The sequence below is a fragment of the Cryptomeria japonica genome, chromosome 4 (assembly GCF_030272615.1).
Source record: "Cryptomeria japonica chromosome 4, Sugi_1.0, whole genome shotgun sequence".
Lineage (NCBI taxonomy): Eukaryota > Viridiplantae > Streptophyta > Pinopsida > Cupressales > Cupressaceae > Cryptomeria > Cryptomeria japonica.
In genome coordinates this window covers 646364501-646381112 of record NC_081408.1, presented here as the reverse complement: position 1 = coordinate 646381112, position 16612 = coordinate 646364501, and positions in this window count along the sequence as shown.

Genomic DNA, 16612 nt, shown 5'->3' with positions numbered 1-16612 from the left:
TGAGAGTTTCTTATTTGTTTACCTATTGATCATTATTAAGCTATAATATTAAGGTCTATTTATCTCTCTTGAAAAACCTCTATAAGTGTCCTAGATTGTCCCTACTACTCACTCTTCAATGAAATAGTGGAGTTCTAATGATTTGTTTCACAAGATGGTGTTGAACGTATCAGCAAAGCTAGCATGGAAGGCATGTTCAAGCTTCCACTTGTAGAACTTACAACAAATGATTTGTTGATAGAAGAAATTCTTGAAATAGGGATACAATCGAAAGACAAGTAAGTACATACAAACCTCCTCAGTTGAAAGTAAAATCTGTGTATAAAAAGAGTACATTGAATCCGAATCCATAAACACAATAGAGATGCCGATGGAGACTTAATTGGATGTAGCAGGTCGCACCAAAGTTGTTAGAGTATGCTAAGCTAGTACATAATGTTTCCTAAAGCCACATTAGTATTTTACCCAGATCATTATCTACCAAAACTAACCATAGTAATCCTTTTGAGGATTCATTTCTTGGTGCTAGATCTTCATTTAGTTCCACTTCTTGTTGGAGAAAAGAATAGTTATTTCTTGAGGTAGATGAATATCCCATCAACAAAGGACAATACCCTTTCTAGAATATAACAAATTCTACTCCAACAAAAGATCATGGGGGTTTAACTAGAGATATTGAATAAGAGATAGACTTCTACTGTTGCATTAAAAGCATTGGCATGTTCTTCATTTATTGATGTAAACTCTTTGTGACACCACTACAACCAACAAAGGTGTAAAAAGTTGTTTGCAATGCATGGATTTTTAGGATCGTCCTTTGAGAAAACATAATTAAAGTATGGAAGCAGGATCTACCAGCTCCTAAGGGAATCTTGATGAAAAATAACTGTAAAATATTTGGGCGAGCTTATATGCAAAAACTCATGCTTCCTGATCGGTTTATGTACAGAAATAAGCACGAATTAAGTGGTAAAGTGGCTTCTGGAAACAAGAGGGACAAAGAGGCAGTGGAAGTGAAAACTTCTGGTGTTGTGTCTGCTCCATCTCAGAATGGGAATGGCGAAGGTGCTGTAAGAGAAGCTGAGAAGGGTGTTGGAAGAAGTGGGGGTGTTTACATTCCCCCATTTAAGCTAGCTCAAATGATGAAAGATGTGGAAGACAAGAGCAGTGTGGAATACCAGTGCATGACATGGGATGCCCTTCAGAAGAGTATCAATGGGTTAGTAAACAAGGTAAATGCATCTAACATCAAGAACATCACTCCAGAGTTGTTTGCAGAGAATCTCATCCATGAGAGGGGTCTATTTTGTAGGTCTTGTATGAAATCCCAAATGGCATCCCCTGGATTTACAGATGTTTTTGTTGTGTTGGTTGCTGTGGTAAATACAAAATTTCCTAAAGTTGGCAATCTGCTTTTGCAAAGAATTATTTTGCAGCTTAAGAGGGCATACAAATGCAATGACAAGCACATGTTGATAGCAGGAGCAAAATTCATAGCTCATTTAGTGAATCAACAAGTTGCACATGAGATCATTGCCTTGGAACTTCTCACCCTTTTACTAGAGAACCCCATAGATGACAGTGTAGAGGTTGTTGTTGGGTTCGTGAAAGAATGTGGTTCTTTGTTGCAAAACCTTTCACCCAAAGGTCTCTATGGGATTTTTGAAAGATTTAGAGGTATTCTCCATGAGGGGGAAATTGATAAACGAGTATGGTTTTTAATTGAAGGCCTTTTTACAAATCACAAAGCTAAGTTCGAGGGTCATCCATCTATGCATCCAGATCAGTTAACACATGAAGTTTTCCTAGAAGATGAACTTGATCAAGAAGCTGGTTTGGATGTTTTCAAGCCAGATCCTGATTTCTTAGAGCATGAGGCAACTTATGAAAAAATGAAGAAAGATATCCTTGGAGATGCTTCTTCAGATGAAGCAGAAGGGGAGAATGATTCAAATGATGATTCAGATGATGATGATGATGATGATGATGATGAAGAGGAAGGTGAGGAAGCACTGAGAATACATGATGAGATAGAGATAAACTTGGTCAATTTAAGACATACAATTTATTTGACAATCATGTCAAGTGTTGATTTTGAGGAAGCTGGTCATAAGCTACTAAAGATCAAGCTTGAACCTAGTCAAGAGAGAACATACCTTCGTTATTATGGTCTTCTTGGGAAAAGATTCTGTAGGATCAATAAAATTTATGAGGAATTTTTTGATAAGTGTTTTGTACAACAGTATTCTATGATACACAAACTAGAAACAAATAAATTGCGTAATGTTGCAATTTTTTTGGCCCACTTACTTGGCATAGATGCTCTTCCATGGCATTGTATTGCTTATATACATCTGACAGAGGAAGATACTACTTCCTCTTCCCGTATTTTTATAAATATTCTCTTGCAGGAGCTGGCAGAGTAGCTTGGTATATTGTTGCTTAGTGAAAGGTTGAATGATCCAACAATGCAGGAGTCTTTTGATTCAATTTCTCCAAAGGACAATCCCAAAAATTCACGGTTTTCTATCAATTTCTTTACTTCTATTGGTCTTGGTGGTATCACTGAGAGTTTACATGAGTATTTGAAGAATATGCCAAGGCTTGTAATGCAACAGCAAAAGTCTATTGGTTTAATTTCGCTAACATTTTTTATATTGTTTCTTTGTCACAGGCCGACATGGATCCATCACATATCATAGACAGAGATGTAGCTTGCGACACTTCTACCGAGTAGGTAAACCTCATTGTAATTGTACAAATTAGATAGAAGCAAACTGTTACATTATTATGTTCTTTTTTTTAGTGATTTATACTAATTTTGTAATTGTTAATGATATTCTTGACACAAATGGATGTTTGGGGAAAGGGAAAGGGAGTTGCAGTACCTGAGGACCTTTCTAGGGATGTGGAATCATTAGGGTTAAGCGATGATGACCTTGAAGATCCCACACACCTTATGAAATTCTTTAAAATGTCTCTTTTAAAAATTAGAGAAGAGATTGTTGCTTTGGCAGCCGTGCATCCTATAACTGATGAGATACAAGAGAGGGTGGAATTATTGGTTCAGAAAGAAGAAAACATTCAAGTAAGCAGTAATGAAAGCTTTAATTATAACAAAAGTTCAATAATGGTTTATATTTTATTCTCTTTTATGTCATTAACTAAAATATATACATATTATTTTTACATCAATTTATCCGCCCTCATCAAAGTCATTTCCACGTTCAGGGTGTTGTAGGATCTTCAGGTGATGACGATTTTCTTGTATTATCACTTGCTTGGCTTATCACTCTGAGTACCCAAAACACATCATACTTGATACTGTCAATTTTCAAAATAAAGGTTCATCCTTGTTTACAATTCTTGCACTTTTCATATATTTAATGTTTGATATATTTAATGTATTATTCTTTAGGTAATGTCAATGTTACTGTGCAAATGCTGCCACTGCCTCATCAGAGGTTACCCTCTCCTATATTGCCAACTGCAATGTCAGCAACATGTAGCATGCAGACATCCTCTAGTGCATGTCATATTGGCCTGCCACTGTTTTTTAGTTAGATGAGAGGTGGGGGGGTGAATCAGATAACCTCAATAATAATTACTCTAATCAGATTCAACCTCAGTAGCACTTTCTTCATATGCAACTATGACTGTAAATCATTCAAACTCATAAACAGATAAACATAAAACATTAAATCATATTTGACACCAGATTTAACGTGGAAACCCTAATAGGGAAAAACCACTGTGGGATTTCAGACCCACAAGAAAATATACTCTTCTAGAGTATGCTCGGTTAAAAGCAAATCCTGTTAAAGATTACATACACATTGCTAGATGTGACTCGGTTAAGGGATTTCCCTCAGATCTGTTAGAATATTCACTTTGTTAGAAGTGACCTTATTAAAGAATTTCAAACACTCATTCAAAATATTACTTTCCAAGAGAATTTACAAATAAGACTGTTAAGTCCACTTGGTTAAGAGATTTCCTGTCACTTACAAAAATAAATAACAGTAATAAAATATATCTGCAACTTCACATCTAAAATGTTAAAGTAGATTCTATGTGCTCAATGTGCTCAAGATAATCTTGTCATAAGACTTATCTTTCTCCTTGCTGGGCTTCTCAATCTGTTCTTCAATCAGATCTTCAATCTTCTGTACTCGGTAATCACCTCTGTAGCATGACTATGCTTTAGTTTTCCCTCCCAGTTGTTGAACAACATTACTTAATTTATAAGCAATTCCTGACCGCTTAATCTCCTTAATCACATTTCCCATGACTAATCTTAATCATCAGATCTTCAAAATTGACTAGGTTCATTGTATCCTTAGATCTGAAAAACATTTTATCTTGCCTTGAAACTTGAATACCTTTCTTCATAATTGTGCTTGGTTAGGACCGTTCAATCTGTGCTATAGATCTTACTCTTGAATTTTAATTATCGTTGATCCTTAACAAATTTCTTGCACAACATTCCTATCTTCAATAAACCTCCAGCTCATTGGCATCCTTCATTAAATAATGTATACACTTTATTTAATGCATTCTGTTACTGCTCGATTGATACTCGGTTAATACTGAACTTTACTCGGTAGTCATTCTCTTCTCGGTGACTTTTTCATTCATTAACCAACATTGGTAACCTTGGAGTTTACCGACTAGCTCCTTGCACGGTAAAATAGAATAGTATCAAACCTTTACTCATTCTATTACATGAAATCTTTTCCCCTTCTTGTTCAGTCTTTGAATACATATATATAGGATATCAAAACAATCAAAACATCATAATCTCATCACTATCAAACTTGGTAATAGTTTCCCATTGAATAACTTATTACTCCCCTTCATTTTCACATTCTTTTTGTGTCACTTACTGACATCTTTATACTTATCAAAACATACTTGTTAAGATATGGCAACATCATACTGAATCAGAAAATCAATTGCTTGACATCAATGACAAAATAATAATATTAAGATAGTAATCATCCTTTATCAATTATATCATTCATCTCCAACAACCTTCTCAATATCATCAACCATCAAACTTATGTAATGCCAACAATCTCCCAACTTATTGTAATGCCAACAATCTCCCCCTTTGACATTGATGGCAATACCAACTTGATTTATTCCAATTGCTTCAAACTATTGTTATTCTCCTGTTATCCTTATGTTGTAAACTTCTCTCCCTATTGTAACCTTTTCCTGTTTGACAATCTTCTCCCCCTTTGACAACAATGCCTAAAGGAAGACTGATCCATAATTACTCCCCCTGTGAAGTAATTTCCTTACAGATTAGAACATATACAAATGTATCTTAGTCAGAGCAACTTGTCTTCATTCACTATATCCTGCACAACTTTAGACATCCTTCTAAAGTGTGTAAATCAACATCAACTTTCAAATAGTATTCTTTGGAGTCATAGAATTGATGTTGTCACTGAACGCTGTCAGTGAGTGCTAGATAGGGGTAGGACCCCTAACTTACTTCTGAGATACTCAAAAGTGTCCCTTGGCAATGTCTTTGTGAAGATGTCTGCGATTTGTTCCTTTGTGCTAACATATTCCAGCACAACATTCTTTTCTTGAACTTCTTCTCTAAGATAATGATACTTTATAGAGATATGTTTTGTCTTAGAGTGCATTACCAGATTATTTGAAATGTTAATAGCACTTGTATTATCATAAAATAGAGTTACTGGCCCGGTAACTATCTCATTCATTCCTTCCAATAGTTGTTTGATCCATGCTATATTGGTACAATTCAATGCTGCAACGATATATTCAGCTTCAGTTGTTGACTGTGAAATGCATCCTTGTTTCTTGCTAAGCCAGCTTACTAGTCTTTCTCCCAAAAAGAAAGCTCCACCACTTGTGCTTTTCCTATCATCAATATTTCCTGCCCAATCAGCATTAGTATAGACTTTTAAGTCAAAATCATTCCTCTTTTCATATAATAGACCATAATCTTTAGTGCCTCTCAAATATCTGAAAATTCTTTTGACTGTTGTCATATGAGTTTCTTTGCCCAGGATCTGTGGAGAATCTTGTAGCTATACCTACTACATGTGCTATATCAGGCCTGCTATGAACTACATATTGCAACTTTCCAATCATAGATCAGTAAAGTGTCTCATCAACAGATGCAGATTCATCATTCTTTGATAGTTTACAATTAGTAGTCATAGGAGTACTTACAGGTTTAGAATCCTCCATTCCAAGTTTCTTCAAGATTTCCTTTATATACTTGGATTGAGTAATGAAAATCCCATTTTTCATTTGCAGTATTTGTAAACGTATAAAATACTTTATCTCACCAATTAATGATATCTCAAATTCTTTGCACATTTCATTTCCAAAGTTCTTACATAAAGAATCATTTCCACAAAAAATAATATCATCAACAAATATGGTTGACATCAGTATTCCATTCTCATCATTCTTCATATACATGTTGTTGTTCTCACTTTTCCTTATAAATCCAATCTTTAATAAGTAAGAGTGCAACCTTTCATACCATGCTCTAGGTGTTTGCTTTAGACCATATAAAGCTTTGTTCAACTTACATACTTGATCTCTATTATTCTCTTCAATAAATCCTTTAGGCTATTCAATATATACTTCTTCTTCTAGTATACCATTCAAAATTGCAGGTTTAACATCCATTTGATATACCTCAAAATTTTTGTAAGCAGCATATGCCAACAATGTTCTTACTCCTTCAAGTCTTGCTACAGGTGCAAAAGTTTCTCCATAGTCTATCCCTTCTTCTTGAGCATAGCCTTTCCAAACTAGCCTTGCTCTATTTCGAATGACCTCTCCTTTTTCATTTAGCTTATTCCTAAAAATCCACTTTGTACCGATTACATTTTTCTCTTTTGGTCTTGGAACCAGTGTCCATGTTTAATTTTTCTTCATTTGATCAATCTCTTCTGTCATAGCAATCACCCAATCTTCATTGTTTAATGCTTCTCTTACTATCCTCGATTCAATTTCGGATATCAGACATGTGTTGTGTTTTAGTTTGTTCCTTGTCATCACTGGAGCATCCTTATCTCCTATAATCTGACTTGATGCATGATTTCTTTCAACATATTTTGCTAATATAGGCTCGGTAGGCTCTGGATGATCTTCTTCATCACTCGACAACTGATTAATTTCTTCATTGGATTTCTTGGTAAAACTAGTCGGTTGGACATATACAAACTCTTCATAATCTTCTGGTTCTTTGGAGTTTTCTTCATCATTCCTTTATGCAAATTCATCAATTTTCACATTTGCACTTTCCACAATTCTGTTAGATGATTTGATCAGACATTTAAATGCTTTACTCTTAGAGGAATAACCAAGAAATGTTCCTTCCTCGCTTTTCTGATCAAATTTTTCATTTCTATCATCTTTGTGAACATAACATCTACTTCCAAATATTTTAAAATAACTTACATTTGGTTTCTTGTCATACCAGATTTCATAAGGTGTCTTCATAGTTCCTTTCTTCAGTTGTACTCGGTTCAAGGTGTAAACTGCAGTGCTTATTGCTTCTCTCCAAAACATTTGAGGTACTCTCTTTTCTATTATCAAAGTTTTGGCACAATCTACAATTGATCTGTTCCTTCTTTCAGCTATTCCATTTTGCTATGGTGTCCTTGGTGCTGACACTTGTCTCTTCATACCATGATCATTGCAAAATAAGTTGAATTCATTAGAAATGAATTCTCCTCCTCTATCATATCTAAGACATTTCAACTGTCTTTCTGTTTCTTTTTCAACTCTTGCCTTATACCATTTAAACATTTGAAAAACTTCTGATTTCTCTTTTAGAAACATAACTGACATCATCCTTGAGTAATCATCCACAAATAATATGAAGTATTTATCACCATAGTAACTTTGAACTTTCATAGGACCACAAAGATCAATGTGTACAAGATCTAAAATTCCTTTAGAAGTGTAAGACTTACTTGTAAAGCTTGATTTTGTCATCTTACCCATCTGGCATCCTCGGCATATTGCATTCACTGGTTTTTCCAAGCTTGGTAGACCTCTTACATGATTCTTCTTACTTATTTTGATCAGATTATCAAAATTTACATGACAAAACCTTTTATGCCATAACCAGGTATCTTCTATTTTTGCATACAAACAATTATTCTGAGTTGAGTCAAGGTGAAATGTATTACCTCTTGTTTGAGTCCTGATAGCAGCCAACTTTCCATTTTTGTCATGAACTTTGACAATTCCTTTATGAAATTCTATTCGGTATCTTGTATTATTTAGCTGTGCTACACTCAACAAATTGTACTTCAGACCTTCAACCCAATATACATCATGACATTTAGCATTGTCAAGAAGTGTAATAGAACCTTTACCTTTCATAGGACATGGTGCATCATTACCAAATCTTACATAACCTCCATCATAATCTTCTAATTTAACAAACTTGTGTTTATCACCTATCATGTGATGTGAGCATCCACTATCTATGATCCAAGAATCATTTTTATTTATGTGTGATATTAAGGATTTTTCTTCATACCTTTCTTCATCTGATCCATCTTTGATAGCCACATATACAACTTCCTCTGTCTCAATCTCATCAGATTTATTACCATTGGATTCTTCATCAGCTACTAGGCATGTCTTTCTATCTCTCTTTCTGAAGTCTCGGTGCCTTCTGTATTGGTTGTCTTTTTGTGTGTCATCTCGGTATTGTTTCTTTTCATCATCTTTGTTAGGACAGTTAGAAGCCATATGTCCAATTTTATCACAGTTAAAACATTTCAAAGGTAACTTCCCTTTATACTTACCTTTGCCTCTCGGTAACCTTCTGGCCAATAATGCTTCAAACTCTTCTTGCTTTCTAATTTACTCATATAGTTTGTGTACTTCTTCCATGTTTTTGAGAAATCTCTCACTTGCTCCACTGTGATTTCCTTCAGCATACTTAGACATTCTATCATTGTAATCTTCAGATTCACTGAGATGAAAAGAACTGAATGCAGATTCAACTTTGTTTACCGAAGACCCACTGTTATCAAAATTACTTAGCTCAAAAGCATGTAGCTTACCAATAGTAGCATCCAAAGAGACTGGCATGTTTGGTACAGACCTCAATTCATTAATTGCAGAGACTCTAATTGCATAAGAAGGTAGAAGTGTTCTCAGCAACTTACTTGTTACATCCTTTTCTTCAATAGTTCCTCCTGCTCCTTTGATTTGATTGACAGTTTCCTTTAACCTTGTACTGTATTGGATTATGTTCTCACTTTCATTCATTCTCATGGATTCAAGTTGTCCTCTTAGACTGTCTGTTTTTTCTCTTTGAACATGTTCTTTTTTCTCTTTGAACATGTTCATCTCCACCATACACAAATGTGAGCTTATTCCACATTGCTTTGGCATCATTACAACCTTCTAGATCATTAAACTCTGAGTCAGTCAAAGCTAATGTTATCTCTATCATTGCTTGAATGTGTTCTTTCTTTGCCTTTATTTCTTCCATTGTCATAGGGTAGGTGCTAGGTGCAATGTAATCATTCTCTAGATAATATGTTGTATATTCTCCAATTCCTGATAAGTGCAGCTTCATCCTTTTCTGCCATGTGGTGAAACTTGACTTGGTTAGCTTTGGTGCATCCCTTTTATACATCTTCGGATCTTGCCTCAAGTACCTTTAAACTTTTTCTTCCAGAGTCCTTTCTCTGATACCAATTGTTAGTGAGATGAGAGAGGGGGGGTGAATCAGATAACCTCAATAATCATTACTCTAATCAGATTCAACCTCGGTAGCACTTTCTTCATATGCAACTATGACTGTAAATCATTCAAACTCATAAACAGATAAACATAAAACATTAAATCACATTTGACACCAGATTTAACATGGAAAACCTAATAGGGAAAAACCACTATGGGATTTTGGACCCACAAGAAAATATACTCTTCTAGAGTATGCTCGATTAAAAGAAAATCCTATTAAAGATTACATACACATTGCTAGATGTGACCCAGCTAAGGGATTTCCCTCAGATCTGTTAGAATCTTCACTTTGTTAGAAGTGACCTTGTCAAAGGATTTCAAACACTCATTCAGAATGTTACCTTCCAAGAGGATTTATAAATAAGACTGTTAAGTCCACTCGGTTAAGAGATTTCCTATCACTTACAAAAATAAATAACAGTAATAAAATATATCTGCAACTTCACATCTAAAATGTTAAAGAAGATTCTATGTGCTCAATGTGCTCAAGGTAATCTTGTCATAAGACTTATCTTTCTCCTTGCTGGGATTCTCAATCTGTTCTTCAATCAGATCTTCAACCTTCTGTACTCGGTAATCACCTCTGTAGCATCACTGTGCTTCAGTTTGCCCGCCCAGTTGTTCAACAACATTACTTAATTTATAAGCAATTCCCGACCGCTTAATCTACTAAATCACATTTCCCATGATTAATATTAACCATCAGATCTTCAAACTTGACTAGGTTCATTGTATCCTTTGATCTAAAAAATGTTTTATCTTGCCTTGAAACTTGTATACCTTTCTTGGTAATTGTGCTTGGTTAGGACCGTTCAATCTGTGTTGTAGATCTTACTCTTGAATTTTAATTGCCGTTGATCCTTAACAAATTTCTTGCACGACATTCTTATCTTCAATAAACCTCCAGCTCATTGGCATCCTTCATTAAATAATGTATACACTTTATTTAATGCATTCTGTTACTGCTCGGTTGATACTCGGTTAATACTGAACTTTACTCGGTAGTCGTTCTCTTCTTGGTTTTTTTTTATTCATTAACTGACATCGGTAACCTTGGAGTTTACCGACTAGCTCCTTGCTCGGTAAAATAGAATAGTATCAAACCTTTACTCATTCTATTACATGAAATTTTTTCCCCTTCTTGTTAGGTTTTTGAATACATATATATAGGATATCAAAACAATCAAAACATCGTAATCTCATCACTGTCAAACTCGGTAATAGTTGCCCATTGAATAAATTATTACTCCCCTTCATTTTCAGTATCATTTTGTGTCACTTACTAACATCTTTATACTTATCAAAACATACTTTTTAAGATATGGCAACATCATACTGAATCAGAAAATCAATTGCTTGACATCAATGACAAAATAATAATATTAAGACAGTAATCATCCTTTATCAATTATATCATTCATCTCCAACAAGCTTCTCAATATCATCAACCATCAAACTTATGTAATGCCGACAATCTCCCAACTTATTGTAATGCCAACATTATTGGTAGATCGCTCTTTTGCTCTATCTTCTGTCATGTGTTTATTTCCCTTCAAACATTCTTTCTTGAATTCTAATGCCATTTCATAGTGGATTTATTTTTTGCAGGAGGAGATGCACATGAGGATGTGCCAGAGGCGACTACTGCTGGTAACATACCATCATTTCCTGGATCTTCTCGTATTACTAGTACGAGAATGTTGTAGGCCACATTGGTGGTGAGCGATGAAGAAATGATTCCCTTAAAGATACAAAAGTTTCCAGGTACTTTAAAATTATTAATATATATACTCTAGTTGTAATTTACTTTATGATCGCTCGTTTTGGACTAATGATCCCATGAATTTTTTGCAGGCAATGATATTTTCTATAAACATCTTAGTGAGATTGCATTGTAGATATTTGGGCCCACCATACGTAAAAGGTGGTACATCATATGTGAACTAACCCTAATCCACTTTTGATTTTATATCATTGCTATAATAGTTTTCCTTTGATCCATTTCTTGAAGTGTAATAAATGTAGCTTCAGTTCATTTTTGAATGTAACAGGTTTGTTTTTGCTTTAAAAGGTGGAATGACCAAGAAAAAAGGTTAAAAGATGAATTGACAATCCAAATGGTTGAGTGGTTTGGAAATGACACCTTTGACAAAACCAAGCTCCTTGAAAAACCTGGCACATATCTAAAGTATGTGAGGGACCAATACAGGACCCATTTGGAGAGGAACCTAAAGTATGAGTGTCCCCCCATGATTCTAGAGAGGGAGTGGAATGACCTGATTTTGGATGCCAAGGAGAGAATTGAAAGGAAAAAAGGAAATACACCACTAGATGCCAGAAGAAGGTACAATATACTATTAAGAATGTAATTATGTACTAATTAATTACTCTTTATATTTATATAATCTAACATATTTCAAATGTTTTATAGACTGAGTGACATGTCAAAGGCAACCAAGGCAAGATAAGAAAAGCACGGGCAACACAAACTTGGCTCTGGTGGTTACATGAAACTTGCTGCACGAATTGTAATTATCTCATGTAAACGAAATATTGCATCAAAATATTAATAAATTGCAAACGTTTTTTTTTATCAAACAATGCAAGCAAAATTCACGGTACCAAGCAAAAATGTAGGGATCTGAATTCAATAGAGTGCTCACAGAAGATGACAAGGGAATTGCCTACCAGCAAGGCTATTCAGCCGTGGCTGATCGGCTACGAGAATTGAGTGGGCATACACAACATTCGAGTGCATCCGTCACACAGGTAAATATGCTAAATGGAAGTTGTTTCAAATTGAATACTTTACCAATAATCTAATTGATGTTGAGTTCCAACATAAAGTGACTATATTTGTTTTAAATAAGCAAGCAATGATAACAATGTGTATGTCATTGGAATGCAGCCTGCTAATTGTGAAACACCACCTGCACATGAAGGTCTAGATGTGCATCCTAGTAGTGGAGGTATTCATTTTCTATTCAAATATATTTATTTAGCTATTAATACAATTAAACATCTTAATTTGTAATTAGAGTAGTAATTAATGTAACCTTTTTTGTTAATATTTTAGAGCATGTAGTCAGTGGCGAGCAAGTGGAGCATGATCTGGGTACACAACATCAAGAACATGATGTTCCCCACTCAGGTAAAGAGGACCACTGTTATTGCTTTAAACAAATATAATTGCAATTGGTGTTCAACATTAATGTAACCTTTAGTATTTCAACTCCAAGTGATCTAGAGGGTGTTCAACATGTTGAGGTTGAGGCTACACAAAATGATGTGGCCCCATCAGGTAAAGAGCACAACAATTATATTCTCTAAATTAATGAAATACTTTTAACAATAATATTTTTTTTTTTGAATTTAACCCATTTCTTTGTTATTATAGAGGACCCCCCTTCGCTTCAGTGTCCTCATCCTCAGTATAGGACTAGGCATACATCGAGATCACGAGTAGTTGGCAGAACATCTACAGAGGGAGGAAATGATGAAGAAACCGATGTTCCACTTAGTCTTTTCATAGCTTCAAAGAAAAAAGAAAGAAAGAAATGATTGTAATCTAACTTATTTGATAATGACTGATTTTTATGTGTTAGTGAGTGTAATTATGTGCTAATTAATGGTTATGGATGATATGTGTTAATTAATATTGATGAATGTTGCGTGTTAATTAATGTTAATCAATGTTATGTGTTAATGAACGCTATGTGATATTAATGAATGAATGCTATATTTAATAATGGTAGAATGAATGAATGAATGAATGTTATAAGATGTTAATGAGGAATTTAGAGTGATGTTAGGGGGGAGGAGGGGCCAAATGAGCTCCCATCTTCACGTGGTTGGCCCTGTTAAGTAGAGAATATTAAACTATTCTTGAAACCAAGCGAAGCTCAACAAGATAACACACTTTTCAATATTTCATTATGTTGCATAGTTAATCTTATTGAATAATGTATATTGAATCTTAATTGCAGGGTTCAAAAGAGCCAACACGAACAACAACACCAGAAGTTGCTGGGTATAATGAACTCCCATATTTTATTGTCTATACACGAACAATATGAGTTGCTTCTAGTGTTGATATCCAAGGTAGGACTGCAAAAGTTATGAATATGCCTCATCCTTGTAAGTTTTTTTATTACTTGTAAGTAATGAATATGCCTCATCCTTGTAAGTTTTTTTATTACTTGTAAGTCATGAATATTGCTCGTTAGTTGATTAAAATTAAATGAAAATCTTTAATGAATACACAAAACTATATACATATACAGGTGCACCATGGTTGAGATGGTCCAACTCCCTAGTCTCACTCTACGACTAAGCTCATGGCATATCTAAATCAAAGACATCTCAAATACATCATCGGTGGAAAGCTGCAAAATGCCATTTTCATACATAAGCAAGACATACACAATTGGGCACAATCACCAAGAGAATGGTAAAAAGTGTGTTTGAGATTGTATCATGGATGCAAAAAATCTCTTCAGTAATCCTTGACTCATGATTGCTATAATACTTCCTTAGACTTCTCATGTCATTTGTTGCACTTCTTCAATATTTTGGATTGAGTTTCAACTATGTATTTGCCTTGACTTATGATTGTACCTAGCTTTGTCCTATCTTTGTAAGCTTCCTCTTTGAATTGTGGTTGTAGCTTTGATAATACCTTTTTAATGTTGCACTATTTGTAAGGAGGACAACTCCTAATGAATGTTGCAAATTGTGTTCTAGTGACTGAGACTAACCTTTTTGTACTTGATGTTTTTGACTAGTTGTCATAGCCTCTGACTTTGATGCTTGTGCCTTAATAGAACTAGATGTTTCTTGTATGCATACTTGGTCAAGGACTGCATTATGATGCTATAGGGCTACAAACTAAGATTATTTATTGTATTGAGTTGCCCTATGACTGCTATGCCTCTTGAGGTTATAAGGTGTTGTTCTTGTCAAGTTTTGACAATGCTGCAACAATAACATGTTATTTGTTGTTAAGGTTTGAAAAGACCTTTTAGAAACTTATACCCTGCTCTTTTTCACTCTGTAGACTTGATTATTGTCATTTTATTTGGTACTAGGTATGACTACCTACTGGCTTTACTATAGACTACAATCTCTCTAGACTGTATTTTCTGAGTGTTGTTGTTCTATACTTGACCATCTATTAAGAAAACATAGCTTGAAATGTCCAAAACAATTAATGAATGACTTCACTATCACCAATCTATCTTGAAAATTTGACTACTTTTTAGATTATGATTATGACTGTCATGATATTTCATGAGACTACTCTATCCCCATATGGAACCCTTTGTTACCACAAATTAATGCTTTGAGCTTAACTACAACTTTATAGTGATCATTGTCTTTGTATAGTAAGCTTGCTACTTTCTCAACTTTTGATATATTGGAGGCTCCTAGGATGGTTTGTATCTTATAGTCACAATACCTTGCTATAATTTGCATTTCAGATCACTGCTCAATGATCATATGATGTCTTTGTCTTTTGAGTTTGACTCTCGAGCTTGCTCTATTTCTTGACCTTTTGAATAATTTTGGGCCACTATTCATTACTTTTATTACCCTATATGTAAAAGACCTTACTCACTGCTTCCTGTACTTGATCTTTATCTGGTTTGTGTCAATCCTACTATTGCACCTTTTCTATTTATGATTGAGATTTTTTTTGGGATTAAAAACTCTTGATGATTTCACTAAATGACTTTTGCATGATTGTACTTTCTAAGCTATCCTAGGGAACAAAAGAGACCTAGGGATTTGCTCACTTCAAGGAAAAAGAAAATCTAGCAAGACAATCAACCCTTTTAAATAATATGTGGAACCCTTATGGCGAGAAAGAAAGCATTGACAAACTTATAGATGTTGTCATAACACAAAGCTGAAACTATATTATTTTTTATAGATAATCAAATTTCTCCTTTAACTCGACTTTTTCTTGAATCATTACTATAGGCGTATCCAATGCATGATTTAAACAATAAGATACTAAAAATTCTAAAGTAGGGTTCTGAAAACCCTACCTCCAAATGTGGATATCTACTATTATGATGATGACAATTTCTCTCCAGAAGCTTTGATGCTAACTTCTATCACGCCTAAACTCTGCATGTGGTTTGCATTGTGTTTGCATGAGGTTCTTTGTAAATGTCCTTATGGATTCTCTTCATTTTTTTATGAAACTCCTTCATCAAAGAGGCAAACCTCTCATTCAAATTTTGAAGTAACCCTTTGACTATTGCATGCAGTCCTTTTCTTATAAACCTTCCTCCTTGCGATGACATGCTAGGACATAAACTGAAGGTGTAGCTTGTGGAACCTGTTGAGCATCAAATCTGAATTAAGTAAAATATCTTGATTTGAGAGATTAAATCATAGAAGCCATCTATCTTTGGAAGAAATCATCATTTTCATTGATACCGTAATAACCCATAAGTTATCTAACAAGTTTAATAGCATTCTATCGAAATATCCAAAATTCAAATAGTATCAATGAGACCCAATGATGTCTCATCGATATAAAAAGGGTATTGAAGGAAAGGTAACACTGATGAACTCTAAAAGAGACTCATCGAAAGCAATGATTCCACCGAAAGAGGATATCGAAGAAAGCAGAGATGGTTTTCATCGACGGGAAAAGGCTTCTGAGGAAATAATACCATCGGCACAACAAGAAGGAAACTTACTGAAAGAAGCGTTCTTATCGAAAGAATGATATCGATCAAACATAAGGAAGATACATCAATAAAAGGTATCGATATGGATATGAGTTTCGAGGAGGCTAAAAGACATGTTACCGATATGTGTGGTT